The following is a 14801-nucleotide window of genomic DNA, read 5'->3' on the forward strand; positions in this document are numbered from 1 at the left end:
GTAGTTAGTTATTAATTAGTAAGGTAAGTACGTACGGTAGGTAGTACGTACTACGTAATAAATAAATAATATATGTTAATAATTAATTAATTAAAATTAAATAATACTCTCTCTCTCTCTCTCTCTCTCTCTCTCTCTCTCTCTCTCTCTCTCATGGCATAAAAGTATAGAATTTTAGAAATTCTTGTACTTGTTATCTTAAAGAAAACGAATATACACGTATTACATAATATACGCGAAAAAAATAAATCTCAAGAAAAGAAAGAATTATTAACATTTTCGAAGATATGAAAAATAAGAGTTAAAAATATGAGTAAAGAGATGAATAAAGAGAATATTTTTTATGTCGAGAGTAAGATGAGAAGCTTTGTCCAGCAACGATTTTATTTTTATTTCTCAATTTAAACTTTTGTTTTATTCATCTTTTTCAGTTGGATATTACGAGAACAGTTGAAAGTACAAGTAAAATTGCCTGCATTCTTGTTTCGCTATAAAATATAGAGATCACAATCTGTACTCACTTCTTGCGGCTTTTCATCTCTCAATTACTATTGTATCTATATTAAATATTTACTTAATAAAATTTTCTTTTAGAGAACATACTATTATATTTAGTTTCATGAATAATCCCATAACAATCTTTTTGTCTACATTACAATATTTAACTCGGAAATTTTGAAATATGTTTATTTTACATTCAGAGAAAAAAACGATTGCAATTATTATAATTTAACAATAATGTATAATCTTTTTCGATACACCAATTATGTTTATGTTTTATAGAATTATAAATATAATTATTATAATTAACATTATAGAAGTAATATAATTATAAAAAAAATTATAGAATTTCTAATCATAATTATTTAACATATAATTATAAACAAATGCCAAACACTTTTCTGTCATTACTATATATATCATATTATTGTTTATATATTCGAAATCAATATTTTTCTGTAATACCATGATATTTGCATGCTAAATATGCCATTGGTTTCATTTTACTTGAATTGAATGATTTCTGTGTACGCTAATTCACGAGATATATTGAAAGAAATGAAGGAAAGCGGGACATTTGAATTCGAGTGTTCAGATTTAGATTCAGGATGAGAATGAGAGAGAACGAGGGCGTAATAGGTGGGAACGCGCGAAGGGTAGTCGGGGCCAATTAAGTGGGCAGCACGCCGCTATCTCTCGTGGCCAGCCATGAGACTACCACGCACCTCATTATAACCTACAGGTTACGTTATAATCCTACCCGCGTTACAGTATCATTCGCAGATCTCTCGCGCTCTCTCGCTTACTCGTCCTCTCTATTGCGCTCGACCGTTCCTCTGGCAGAATAGCTGTTTCGGATCCTATATGGAAGATCCGAAATCGGGGCCGCTAATACGGAACTACATTCCATTAACATCAGGTAATGGTGTTCCTACGCTCGAGGAGTTTCGACGTGGAAGTGAATGCGCGCATCTCTCTATAAAATCAAAAGTCTTGAAACGCAGTTATCACATATATGAGATATATATTTCACAATTGTGATATATTTCTTGTAGAGTGTACAGGATGAACTTCCGGTATTTTGATATAATAAAATATAAAAAAAACACATATATATTTCTAGATATTTTTATTGTAAAGAACAATTAAAAAAGTTTCTTTTAAAAAAAATACCAAACTTCCATGAGCACGTTTAGTGGTTTTTCCTCATCATTAAATCGAGCGAGGAGACCCTATGTCGTCCTGATCACTTCGTTCTCCTGATATCACTCCCTTGGATTTCTTTTTCTAGGGATACCTATATTTTAAGAACATAGTTTTACTCCACTGAAGTATTATATAACTAATGGCATACTTTAGCGCACTTGGCGTGAAATGAAATACCATCTCGACGTCCTTCGTGCTACTAAAGGTACTCGTGTCGAAGTTTGGTAATTTCTTCGAGAAAAGAGAACTTTTTTAGTTGTTTTTTTTACAATAATAATATCCAAACATATGTGTATTCGTTTTTATTTCTTATTATTTCAGAGGTTCACTCTGCATATTGAATACTATCGTGGGCATTATAAAAAAACCTCCTACAAAACTGCAATTTTTCTATTAAATAAATTGAATGTGAAAGAAGAAGTGTTGCCAAAATAATTTTGTATATTTATAACTGGTTGTCATATAACAATTTTATTTCAAAAATTTCAAAAATTTCAAAAATATAAGATCACTCACAAACAATAATATATTACAACATGAAAAGAATAGAGAAATACAATATAGTGTTTGTAAAATAAACGTAAAATGTTCTTATGTACCAAAGGTACGGAATTATAGCGACGCCCGTAAATTGTTTTTCTTTCTATTTTACAGACGCGTCGATACCATGCGTATTTTTTCTTTGTGAGATTTTAATTAAAAATATTAATAATGGTGCTTGCAGGTGGGCAAAAGGCATGCCGGCAACTAAGGGACAACAAACGAGTTTTGATCCAGGTTACAATAGCCCTCGTACAGGAGAGCGAATAAATCTATTTCAAATATTGAAGCGCGTTTTTTATCGCACATACAGGAGCAATCATAAAAAAGGCTTTGGTCCTCGTCCGTTGTGATAAAGCAATTCAACTTCGGTGTGCAGCTTCATTGTTCTTCGAAAATATAAAATCATCGCGAAGTATGAGCGTGAACTTATTCAGAGGAAATTAAGCGTATAAACGTTTTATTGAGCCTATAAAAGAATCAAGTATTGTGAGAAATAATTTAATTTAAAGATAGTAGACAATTTAATTATGAGATCATATCAACAAAGATTATTTTTTCCTTATCTAATATTATATGTACTTTGAAAGAACGTTCAATAAAGCAGAATATTATTTTATATAATAATTTCAAATAATAATTTGTGGACAATTAATAGTAACAAATTTTTTAGTCAAATATAACTATGAGATATATTTAATTAAAAATAAAAACTGAAAAAACAAAGATAAAACGAAAAGAACAAAATATTAACTTATTAATAACCAGTTTGAACGTCCTACATACCTAATTACTTTAATAATCTAATAAAATTATTTTCAAATTCTGGCTAAATTTTTAGATATTTCAGTAAAAACGTCCTTTTCATGTTTGAATAAAATCATTGAGAAAATATTGCTTGGCGCATGATTGAATCTCTTCAAAAAATTCGATTAGGATAATGGTTTAACATTTTTTAAAGCTAATGCATATATTGATATTGTTCTGTATAGATCTAACTTAAAATAGCTTATAATGCAAAAAGAAAGAAATCCAAAGGTTGGATATGACTGTATACCTGCGACAAGCGTGTCATATGCATTGTGCCACGTAGAAGTAGCAAGCGAATGCCCCGCACGTACACTCCTCCGAGGATTCTCGAGGATCTAAGAACTGAAGAGACTCAAATCTCTTGATCCCTTTGAAATTGGGACGCGCTCTGTTATCAAGCGAGAGACTCGGAATCCCGCGTACCGAACCGAACGAAAGACTTGGCTCAATACTCGGTCACGGTTTCCTTGATGATTCAAGCAAAGGTATCACGCAGAGCTTAGAGTATATTCGTGTTACTATCTCAATCCTCGGTGTCGCCAACGTAAACGTGCCAAAGAAAAACACGGAAAGGTAAAGCATCGATGTTTCATAAACAAATAATAGATTTCTATCTATCTGGAGTATCTAACAGTACTTGACTTTGCAATGATCTTCATCTTTTTATCGAAAATTATAATATTATTCAATAAATTATAATCTCAATTTAATAAATATATTCGATAAATATCAAAGACGCGAAAGTTTATTGTATTATTAAATATTCAATTGATCTTTTATTTTTTTATCTTTTATTTTTATTTATCTACTTCAAAATTGGTTCATCGAATGAATCGTGCACAATTTTGAAGATATGAATAGGTCACTTGATATACGTTATTCGCAGGACAATGGGAATCAGTTAATTACGTTGGATATCAGAACCAATGCTTCGTCCCACGCTAGAATGAACATACGGATAAACGAGGAACAAAATCGATGATTCCACACAATGATAACCTACATATCGATGACCATCGAGTATCGATTGTGTATTTTCGTGATAATGGAGGATTGAAACAAGTTTGCTAGTAGGTCAATCAAGTGCCTGAAAGATAGGTCAAGTGGAAACTTATAATTTTTGCTTCGTGTATGTTAATATGCGATACAAGTATTTATTCCGTGCATTGTTTATATCTAAAAATACTTCTATAACAATAGATTCCATTTATGCATCAAGATTATCTTTTATGATAAAAAAAATTTTTAAATTGTTTTTTTCTCCTAGTTTTTTTTCTCCTTTCAATATGTAATTAACTTCTTTTCTCTTTTGTACGAATGGTCGATATAAATGAGATGCATTGATTTGATTCCATCCAATGGATAGATATTCAACTAATCAAACACAATTGATGTATGTACGAACGCTCGCACCATCCGTTCGATCAGCAAAAGCAGAAGGGTGGATGACAAAGGGATGAAGAAAGGGGAATTGAAATTCAATGATTAGCTAAATGACGCAAACCGGGCAATCGTGTTGTAATAACGAGCGTTCCAGTAGCCAATTCCTCTCTCTATCTGCCTTTTTCTATCATTGCAAAGCTTTGCCTCTTTATCAAGCCTAGAGGGCACATTGCGCGCTATCTGCTTAATTTGAGAACGCCTAAATTCTGTTTGTAATGCATCTCGTCCATCTATGTAAACACATACACATATAAACCTAAGCACGTGCGCGTATCTAAACAGCTGTATAGATAACCAATGTTCACAATGATACCCTCATACACATACGAAATATTTGAACACAAACAAAGCTACGAAAGATTCTGGCTATCCTTCTTACAATTCCTTCACTTGTTACGATAACCCAACGAACGCATCGACAATTTGTTGCGGTGAGTACGTGCGCTGAATTCCTATATCCAACGCGGAATGGATACGATATCTGCCTCTGTCTTCGTCACTTTTCTAATCCAAACCATGGTCAGATCGTACTTGCTCTGCCTATTGATGCCGATTACGTGATGCTCCCTACGGATTGCCATTAACAGAGAAAAAGGAGCGAATTTAAATGATGTTTTTCTTCGAGACGGTCTATTACTTTGCGAAATACGAGTTTCTTCCATCATATCAAAGATCGCAAATAAAGTAATATTATGATGTTTTTAAAAATGATTGAACAGCAAAAGAGTACTTAAAAGAGCACTTATTACATAATAAAAAATATATTTAGATATAATAATATTTCAAAATATTTTAACAATATAGATAGAATTTAATGCGATTGAGCGTTTAAACGGTAAATATTCCTACGCAATACTTTCACGCAATTTTTATGTAGCCAGTTAAAAATAACGAATTAGATATGGCACCCGAGAGAGTAATAAATATAAGACATAATAACAAGAATTTATTAAGAAATAAAGACTTTGCATTGAAGTTTATTATATACAGTCTATTCATCTCAAACATTTGATATTCGTTACACGATATGAAATATTCCACGCATTTTAAATAAGTAAAAATCTAGTGGCACTAACTTAAGAAAGGCTAATTCGGTTGAATTGACAAGCCCGGTAAACATCGCTGTTTAAAATTTAAATTTATTCGATATCTGGAGTGCACCGCGCTTTACTTTTCGCTGTCTTCTCGTAGTCGCCGCATCAGCTCTTTCCATCCTGTACGTCCGTAGTGGATAAGAAAAACATTCTCTGAGTTTGGTTATGTGTCGTGTCTTTATCATTACTATTCACTAGAAAACACAAACTCGTCTTCTTTTGATGTACTCGTCTTTTGTATTCTCCTTGTATTTATATCTATTTTAATTATATTGTTATTTCCAAAATGTAAATTAATTGTTACAATATGTCAAAATTAATAATTTTGTATATTTGTTATATATGCGTGTATATAAAAAATTTTCTTTTTCTAAACAAATATAATTTTGCAATAAAAGCTACGATCTTTCAAAAATATCATTTTAGGATGATATATGAAAGTCTTATGGAGACTCGCGCGATAGTGAATCATAAGCATGAAAAGGTAAAAGAGGAAGTATATATCTTGTATCCATGAATGCGCCGCAATGGAATATAAGTTTCAGAAAATCCGAAGCATGCGCCTATTTATTCGTCGTCGATGCTTCGATCCATACCTACTATGTTGTCGCTCTTATTTTTATTATTTTTTCCTTGACGTGCAGTAGAGAGCGTGTAGCTATGCACATGCCCTTTAGTTGCGCGTAAAAAAGGACATTTTATGAGGTACCATTCACTACCTTGATGGATTCTGCCACGTGTAACGGAAGGACATAGATATATGCAGTGTGGTGACCAGTTGCTTTGCTATTTCCAATTTAGTTTAGCACGATCACCGAATGAGATAGAATATACATATATCTCGTGGACAAGTCCCTGGCATGTAAAAAAAAAATGAAGATTGAGATTAAACGATTATTTCTCCGACGTACTTAATTTTGCATGCATTCGAATAAAGTAATGAAATACCTGACGGACGTATATTTAGTCGTATTTCATGATGAATATAACTAAATAACCGTCAGATAATTACCACGATTTTACGAATATAAGCAATAAACAAGAGTTGGAAATAATGGAATTGCGTAGCACATCGTAATGACTTTTGACGTAAAAAATATTCTCTTCCAAGAGTTATTTATTACATACATTTGTAATGTGTATAAAATTCGCGTTAAATCGTAAAACAAAACACATTGCATCTATAGGTCGTTTGAAAATATTTTGAAGGCTCATTATGACATTGTTCAGGAAGTTCATCGAGTTCTCAGCAGTTGTCGTTAGGCGCAAATGACCGGGAGCCTTAATCCGGGACAGTTTTATGAGAATGATTTTACAAAATTCTTGCATCTCGCCGACAAAATGTCTATCCGTGCGCCATAGAAATTTGCATAGAGCGCAGCACCTGTTTCCAACGTTTTATTTTATCGTTCTTTCTCCTTTTCTCTTATCCCTCTTTTCTTCTCTCACTTTTTTCTATTGTTTGTTTTGTACATATGCAAGCAAAATTGAAAGTGTTTGTAGTTTTCATTTTTTCATTATAATAGTCGAAAATAAAATAGATTATCATAATTTTCATGTAAGTTGCATATTTAAATGGAGTTGAAGCTGTGTGATATTTGGATAGCAGACTTGCTTGAATGTCATAATATACATATTTTCATGGAAATAGAATTATTAGTAGATTATACCATTAATATTGCAATAAATCGTATATTGATAATCAAACCAGACCCATCAAGTGAAATTTAATAGAACACATTGCGTATGTACATACACATTGTGTTTATATGTACACTGATCGGGTCGCGATCTAAACAAAATCGCGCGATGTTATCGAGTACGCTACACCGATTCCCGAGAGATACACGGAAAGTTTGTATTCGTGTTACAATGTAAACCAACGGTTGCGCCGTTCTGTGGTTAAAGAGTTATTACTCCATTATAATCCGAGCAGGTTCATTGCCCATTTGTCATTAGTATTGACGAAACATTGCCCTATGAATATACCATTAACGCTACTACCTGCTTGCAATAAATACGAAAATTGAATCGATTATTTCTATTATTCGTCCGTTCGTCGAGTGAGTAAATGATGGCTCTAACTCATAGTGAAACTGATTTGGGTGAAGTAGACTGCGGCGAAATGGAGGTAGGGCAAAACTACTCGTCTGCAATTCAAATTTCAACCCCTTATGCTTACATCCCGTTCGTCCGTTCGCATCTGACCTTCTTCCCCGGAGGGTTGTGAATTAAATGGATACAGATACGTAAAATCGATACGCTTCAGTCTTTTCATTCGTTCCACTGCATACGGGGCATGCTTCATTGATTTACACGAGGGAACATACAACACTCGATTGTGTAGTAGATATAAATCTGCGTTATCTATTTCATTTAGAATCCCTATAGGGGGGTCCGAATTATGTCCAATCATATATTATGCGTATTATTTGGTTATTTTATACAACGATCAGATTATGCTAATTTGCAGATGAAATTCGCTTATGCAAAATTTAAAATTTAAATAATTAATTATATTAGTGATTACAACAATTATAGCGCTAACTCAATTAGATTAATCTTATAAATGGAATTAAAATATGTTTAATTATTTATATTTCAAAATTTAATTATATTATTAATACTTTCTAATGTTCTAGAAAGTATGCATATTTTCACAATAATACGTTTATTCCTTTATCATAAAATAATGTTCTCTGCAATAAATATAAATATAAAGAATGATTTAAATATAAAATCATAAAAATAATATTTTAATATCATAATTATCAAAGGTATATTTAATTTTTATTCAATTTGTTCTTAATTCAGAATTAATAAAACTCTCTCATGCGACGGGCATAAGGATACTTTATAATATTTTTAAAGTACATCTCACACGACGAAAGAGATGAGTAATATAAATTATTAATATTAGGATGGCATGATGGTTTCGGAGAGTTAATGTTTCTGCCAGTCGATTAATTCTTCATTTGAAAATTATAAGAGATCCCGCGGCAGTGACGATCCGTGAAGAATCGTGGGGTGCATATTTGAACGAGAGTCAGCCCGAGAGTGCGTCACCCCCTATTTTTTATTCAGCTCAGAACTTCACGATTCTTTAGGCATCCCCTGGGAACTCGAGGACGATCGAGACTCCTGTTCCGGACGTTTTACCTTATCATTCAAGAAAAGAACATCGCGAAGCGGATAAGATCGGTAAAAGTGAAAATAGGACAGGTTACGGGTCGAACGAAAGAAAATACAAAATAGTTTTCTCCCTTCTTTTCCTCTTTTCTTATTTTCTAGTGTATTAAAAAACAAACAAATAATAATGTATCTAAATATGTCGAAGTAACGATCTTGTAAGGTACAAAAATAATTTCCCACCATGGTTTTACGATTTCAATCATCGTTCGCAAGAGGTATTTCAGAGAGATTGTCATCGAAAACGAAGTAGTCACAAAGTTGTTTACCGAGTTCGCAGCTTTACTATGTCTAAACACGAAGTTGGTCAGTATAAGGGAACAAAAAGAGGGAGCCTGAAAAGAATCAACTGTCCCGTCTTCCCCAATTTCAAGCGCTATTATTAAACGGCGCACCTCTTTCAACGGCTTGGTTGCCGTTGAAAGTTCTGGAAAGGTCGTGAAAGGAATGGTCGATCGTTTCGGGAAAAGTTCGACGGACCAGTACCCTACTAGATTGCTGCAAATTCCTACAATAAGGGACGCAGATAAAACATTTTGCCAAAGCTTGTTAACTATCGATTCTAACGACCTGCCGAAGTGTTGGCTAAATTTCATCGTGGAAGCATTGCTCGGTTTGAAATTCAATGCATAAATTACGATATCAAACACATACACACACACACACACACACACACACACACACACACACACACACACACATACCAGGTAAAGTAAAAGTACGTCGTTCGACACTGTACTACGAGAAAGATTGCGAGCATTATGCGAAGGCTTTGCCGAGACAGTATCGGGGTGCGCGTCGATGCCGCAATACCTCCTTGAAACGATCTCCAATAACTCTTGCTTGCGAAGTATTACTGTCGGGACGAACGTTTTCTCTGAATGTAATTCCGCGTCGATATTGAAACGTCGCCGCGATGTAACGTGACGACGGCCCTCTTATCCAATCCGATTACATGAAATTGAATCGCGTAAACAGTTTCAAATTGCTATCAGTCACCATCGACTAGAGAGCTCTTTTGAAATGCATTTTCAACTAATCTCTCATTTCTGTTGCACGTTGTATTAATCGCATTATCTCCGTGGTGGATTATTTGGGAGTGGGATAACTTTATTAACAGATCATCATCTATTTCAAGGGGGAAGGGGGATAGGGAGAGGGGATATCTTTGTTTTCAAGTGAAGATAAACGTAATCATCACCAATATGTCTCTTTTACAGTGACCTTTACAGCCAAGACGTGTCTAACCCAAAGGACAATGGATCATTATCTCGCCATTCTGGCGGCGGTCGATGAGATTCGGTGGCCAAGTGTACTCCTCGCTTGACGCACAGTCTTACGCCTTATTAAGGACAAACGAACGAGCTCGCCTCGGGGAGCTCAATCTCAGCGCAAAATGAGCTCCGTGTAATCCGAGAGCGAGGGGAACAGGGCGGCGAAATGGTGGAAAGAACGGGAATGGTATGGGCAACGCGAAAGTAACGAGACAGCAACGGTGATAAACAAAAAGGAAATCATGATCGTACCATAATGATAATCACAGTCACAAATAATGACGAGAATGATAATGCCACCTATGTCCCTCGGAAGTCATGCCGCTACGCATGCAGCGTAAATAATGACATTAATTCGGTACACTGCAGGATACTCAAGTACGTCCCTTGATCCGGCCTTCGTGACGCTATATTCTAGTAACGTTGTTTCCCCATGGCGCAAAGTTCCTCTCATGGGGCAATCTGATCCTGTTTTAGAATATAATATCAACTAATGCTAAATTACTCTAACAAATTCATGTTAAGTAATTTATATATTCATAATTACAAAATTTTACGTTTTAAATTATTTTTCAAACTATTAATTTTCAACGTGATTCAATTCAAATAATAAATTTTTACTTAAAAAAGCTAATGTAAAGATAAAAAATAAAAAATTTCTTTCCTTTAAATTTTCAATTTCGAATTAAGAACAAGATTAGTAAAGTTGCATATATACAGATTTTAAGCCAAAAATCATCCATTTTTTAATAAACATTATAGAGACATGGAATGCTTTACATCTCGTTGATGGAATCCTCCAAAGTTAATAATGTTTAACAGACATCGAGACTATCATGATAGATCTTAAAGTAAACAACTCGATTACAAGTTGATAATTTAATCATAACTATTTGTATTCTAGCATCAATTAACATTAAAACCGCCAACGATGTTATAGAACTGTTTAAGGTAACCAATTTAATAATTTCCTATTCTTGGTTTTGGTTAATGAATATTATGATATTATTTGTATCATTAGAATTATTTGTATTATATTCATATCATTTATTTTCAATATATTCTCTGTACTTGATACAAAAAAATTGAAATGGTTAAATGGTTAAATGGAATTAAAACAGTACAGTTTTAATGTTAAACAACACAAAAATAATTTTTGCGGAACAAAAGATTCTACATTTTCGATTTAAATATAGAAATGTACATATAGTGCATGTGAATGCAATGTGATGTTTGAATCAGTCAATAACTATTTCAAAGATACTCTATGCTACGGCTAGTACATATGTTGAATTTGAACGCGGGATATGTACCACCCGTAGTGAATGCTGCAAGGTTTTCAGTACTACATTATAAAGGACCTTATATGATGCAGAACTCATAGTGCTCCTTTAACACTCGCCCCTGTCAACTACACTCTCAATTCTCCCATGAATTATTCAGCAAATTAGACATAACAAATGTTCAACAGTTGATGCGCTTGACATACGCGCAAGAGTAATGCCGTTAATAAATTCAGGAATGCATCATCGCAAAATGCACATTCAGTGAATCAATGCAATATGTGATTCAAGTCACGATTTATAACCGTTTTTGTTACCAACAATACCGTGTCGCGCGCGTTTTAGTAATTTTACATCTATTGCATTAATAGCAGTAAAAATACGCGAAAAAAAAGAGTGGCAAACAACTAAGCATTAAGCGAATAAATATTGCAAATGATTCAAGATAATTTCCGAGAATTTTAGCTTATGTCATTTCTGTTCTTTTCAGGTTTAATAAGTCGAGAGTATTTTTAGAAAAACATGCAATTCCATTTTTTAAATGTTGTCGTTTCTAGTCAACGATTCCGCTTTATGTTCAGACATTCGTCTCGAATATAAAATGATAATATCGATCGTCTAATTTTTTTCTCTAGCATGAAAACGTAAAATGTGAAAATTTTTATGTATACATGAATGTACATATACACATACATATATATATATATATATATATATATAATAAATTTTCACTTTTCACGTAAACATCCTTGGGGGAAAAGTTATATATGTGATTAACTCCCTGAAGCAATAAAACAAAATATCAGCGACAAAATAACTTTCGCCTTTCGCATGACGACAACATTCTCTCTTTCGTAAACAGAACCGTAACGTGGTCTATTAAGATAACCGAGTCGTTGTTCCTCTACCTTTGTAACTTTTTCCCAACAAAACGAAAGACCTCACCTTAAGCGCGGATTGCCCCAAGAGACGAAGGTAATCTTCATTTAATTAAAGTAAATTTACAGTGTAATGAAATACAGCAATAATAGAATTCGCTCGAGAGAAATGCTCCTAAAACCGTTAAGAGAATTCTCTTCAATGCTTGCGCAGGGAAATGAATATGCGGAATCAACTGGTGGTATCAGATTGAAAAAGAATACCTTTATGAAAATAGTCGTCTGCGCTTTATAATACCGAAAAGACATAATTGCAATAATATCACACTAGATTTATGTACATTTAAATGATATATTAATTATTAAATATTGATTGGATTAATTATATCAAAATATCATGACTCATAAAATTAATGCATAAATGATTTTTTATCGAAAATTACATTGAATGCAAGCTATACTTAACATACTAACACTGCAAACTATGCAAATAAGTAATCGCGTGCAGAGCAATTTGCGGTAGCCACTACGGGCCAAAGTCGTGGCCATTTCGGAATCCGGCCATCGGCAACGATCGGCATCGGTGCAGATTCGTAACGTGGAACGACAATATGGGTTTGTAAACGGCGGCGATGCCGATTCACCAAATCGCATATAGCGCGAGGCACTGACGGGCAAGCATAGCAGGAATCCATGAATACATGCACGTGTATCTTTCACCACACATATGCATACATACGCATACGTTAATGCGACATACAGCGACCTGTGCTTGCGTGAGTGCATCCTACGGGTCGGCATTAATCAATCCGTGCATTGATCAGGCCCACAATGCCCGTACCATTACATGCGTCGAGCACCCTCTCGCTCTATATCTGGTATATCGTGTATTAAACGCACTGCTTCGCCACAGTGTCGACTGTTTTTGGACGCGCATATACTCACGCTACCGGCGTGTCATCCGTTATGGAATAATGGACATCCACTGACGTCTGCAATAGCGACAGTTTGGTATGCATTTGCAGTATATCGCACATGCGGATTTATTAGTAATTATGAAATCATGCTACAAGTATGTAAGAATCTTTTTAAAAACAATCCATTATTCATACTTCATAAGCATTAAGTATACGTCTTTTTCATTTTCGAACTATCACATTGATTTATATTCAATAATAAATTAATGTAATTCATAATGCTATATGAATAAATCAAATAAAAAATGGAAACGACGATGTAGAAGCTAGATCTTGGTGTTAAACAATATTTTTATATATAAATTCTATTCACCTTTCAGTTAAATAAAGTTAAAAAAATGTGCGTCGCTTATTGTCGGACTTGAAACGTAATCATAAACTAAAGTGGAAGTAATAATATCTCAATTAAATTGACCATCGATTTAATAATAACGCTGCTAACATCTTAAAATACTTAAAGTAAAGAACTTTGCGAAAAATAAGATTTATTTATTTATTTACAACTGATTTATATTGAGTAACGAATATTTTTTGTATATTATAGAGGCAAAATGTTAAAAATAAAAATACTATGTCAATCAATTTGTCATATTTATATATTTAGAAGAATATATATATAAAAATTGAGAGCTAGTCTGATAATAAGAAATTTGTTAACGATATGAAACGTATACTGAATCAAATTCACGACTCTTTAATCGACCAGCAATCCTGAAGCAGCTCCCGGATAGTAGCCGATCTAGGAAACGTCCGAGGGTTGCAATGGGAAAAGGGATGAAGGGATTACGCGGATACGTTAAGCCTCAAGATACTCCCTTCGCGCCTGGTTATACCAACGTCCACCCACCTGTCCGTCTCGCCGCGATAGGCGCCTGACAGAGGGTGAGGAGGGCAACACGAGGATGGATCTCCGGTGAGGATTTTCTACGGGCATGTTTGTCCGATATATCAGCGTGATAGTTCGGGGATGAGCGAGGCGTGCGAGGTACTCAGAATCTGATCCCCTCAGTTGGCACTTTCGGCGAAATGTAGGATTAGCTGGCAAATTTCTCGCAACCAGTACGAATATTCTTCTTATAGATACGACGTGCAGGGTACAGTGAAATTGCAATAAATAAAAAAAGGACTATTCTTTTTAATTGCATCAACTTATTTTTATATGGATATGTGACAAAAATATATTCAAACGATGATTTACAAATAGAATTCTCAGAACATTTTTTTTATGTTAAATTACCGTAAATACGAGATAAAAGTGAGTAAAAAAAGATTTTAAAAACCAAAAAATAGTAATTTTATTTTAAATATGTACATATGAAATGGATGGTTTTATTGAAATATCTAAAAATTTAGCTATACATATCTAAAAATAATTTTTGTTGCACCACAAAAATAACTATGTAGGATGCTCAAATCTGCTTATTAGAACGTCAAAACTTTTTGCAGCTCATCATGTTTCCTACGTTTCTAGTTAAAGTTTTAGCTATTTCAGTAAAATCGTTCTCTTCCGTAATAACTTCGTATAGCATACATTATACGAAGTTATACGACATTCGAATAAAGTAATGAATAACCTGACGACGTATATTAGTCGTATTCATGATGA

This window comes from Atta cephalotes (genome assembly GCF_000143395.1).
Source record: "Atta cephalotes unplaced genomic scaffold scaffold00053, whole genome shotgun sequence".
Taxonomy (NCBI): domain Eukaryota; kingdom Metazoa; phylum Arthropoda; class Insecta; order Hymenoptera; family Formicidae; genus Atta; species Atta cephalotes.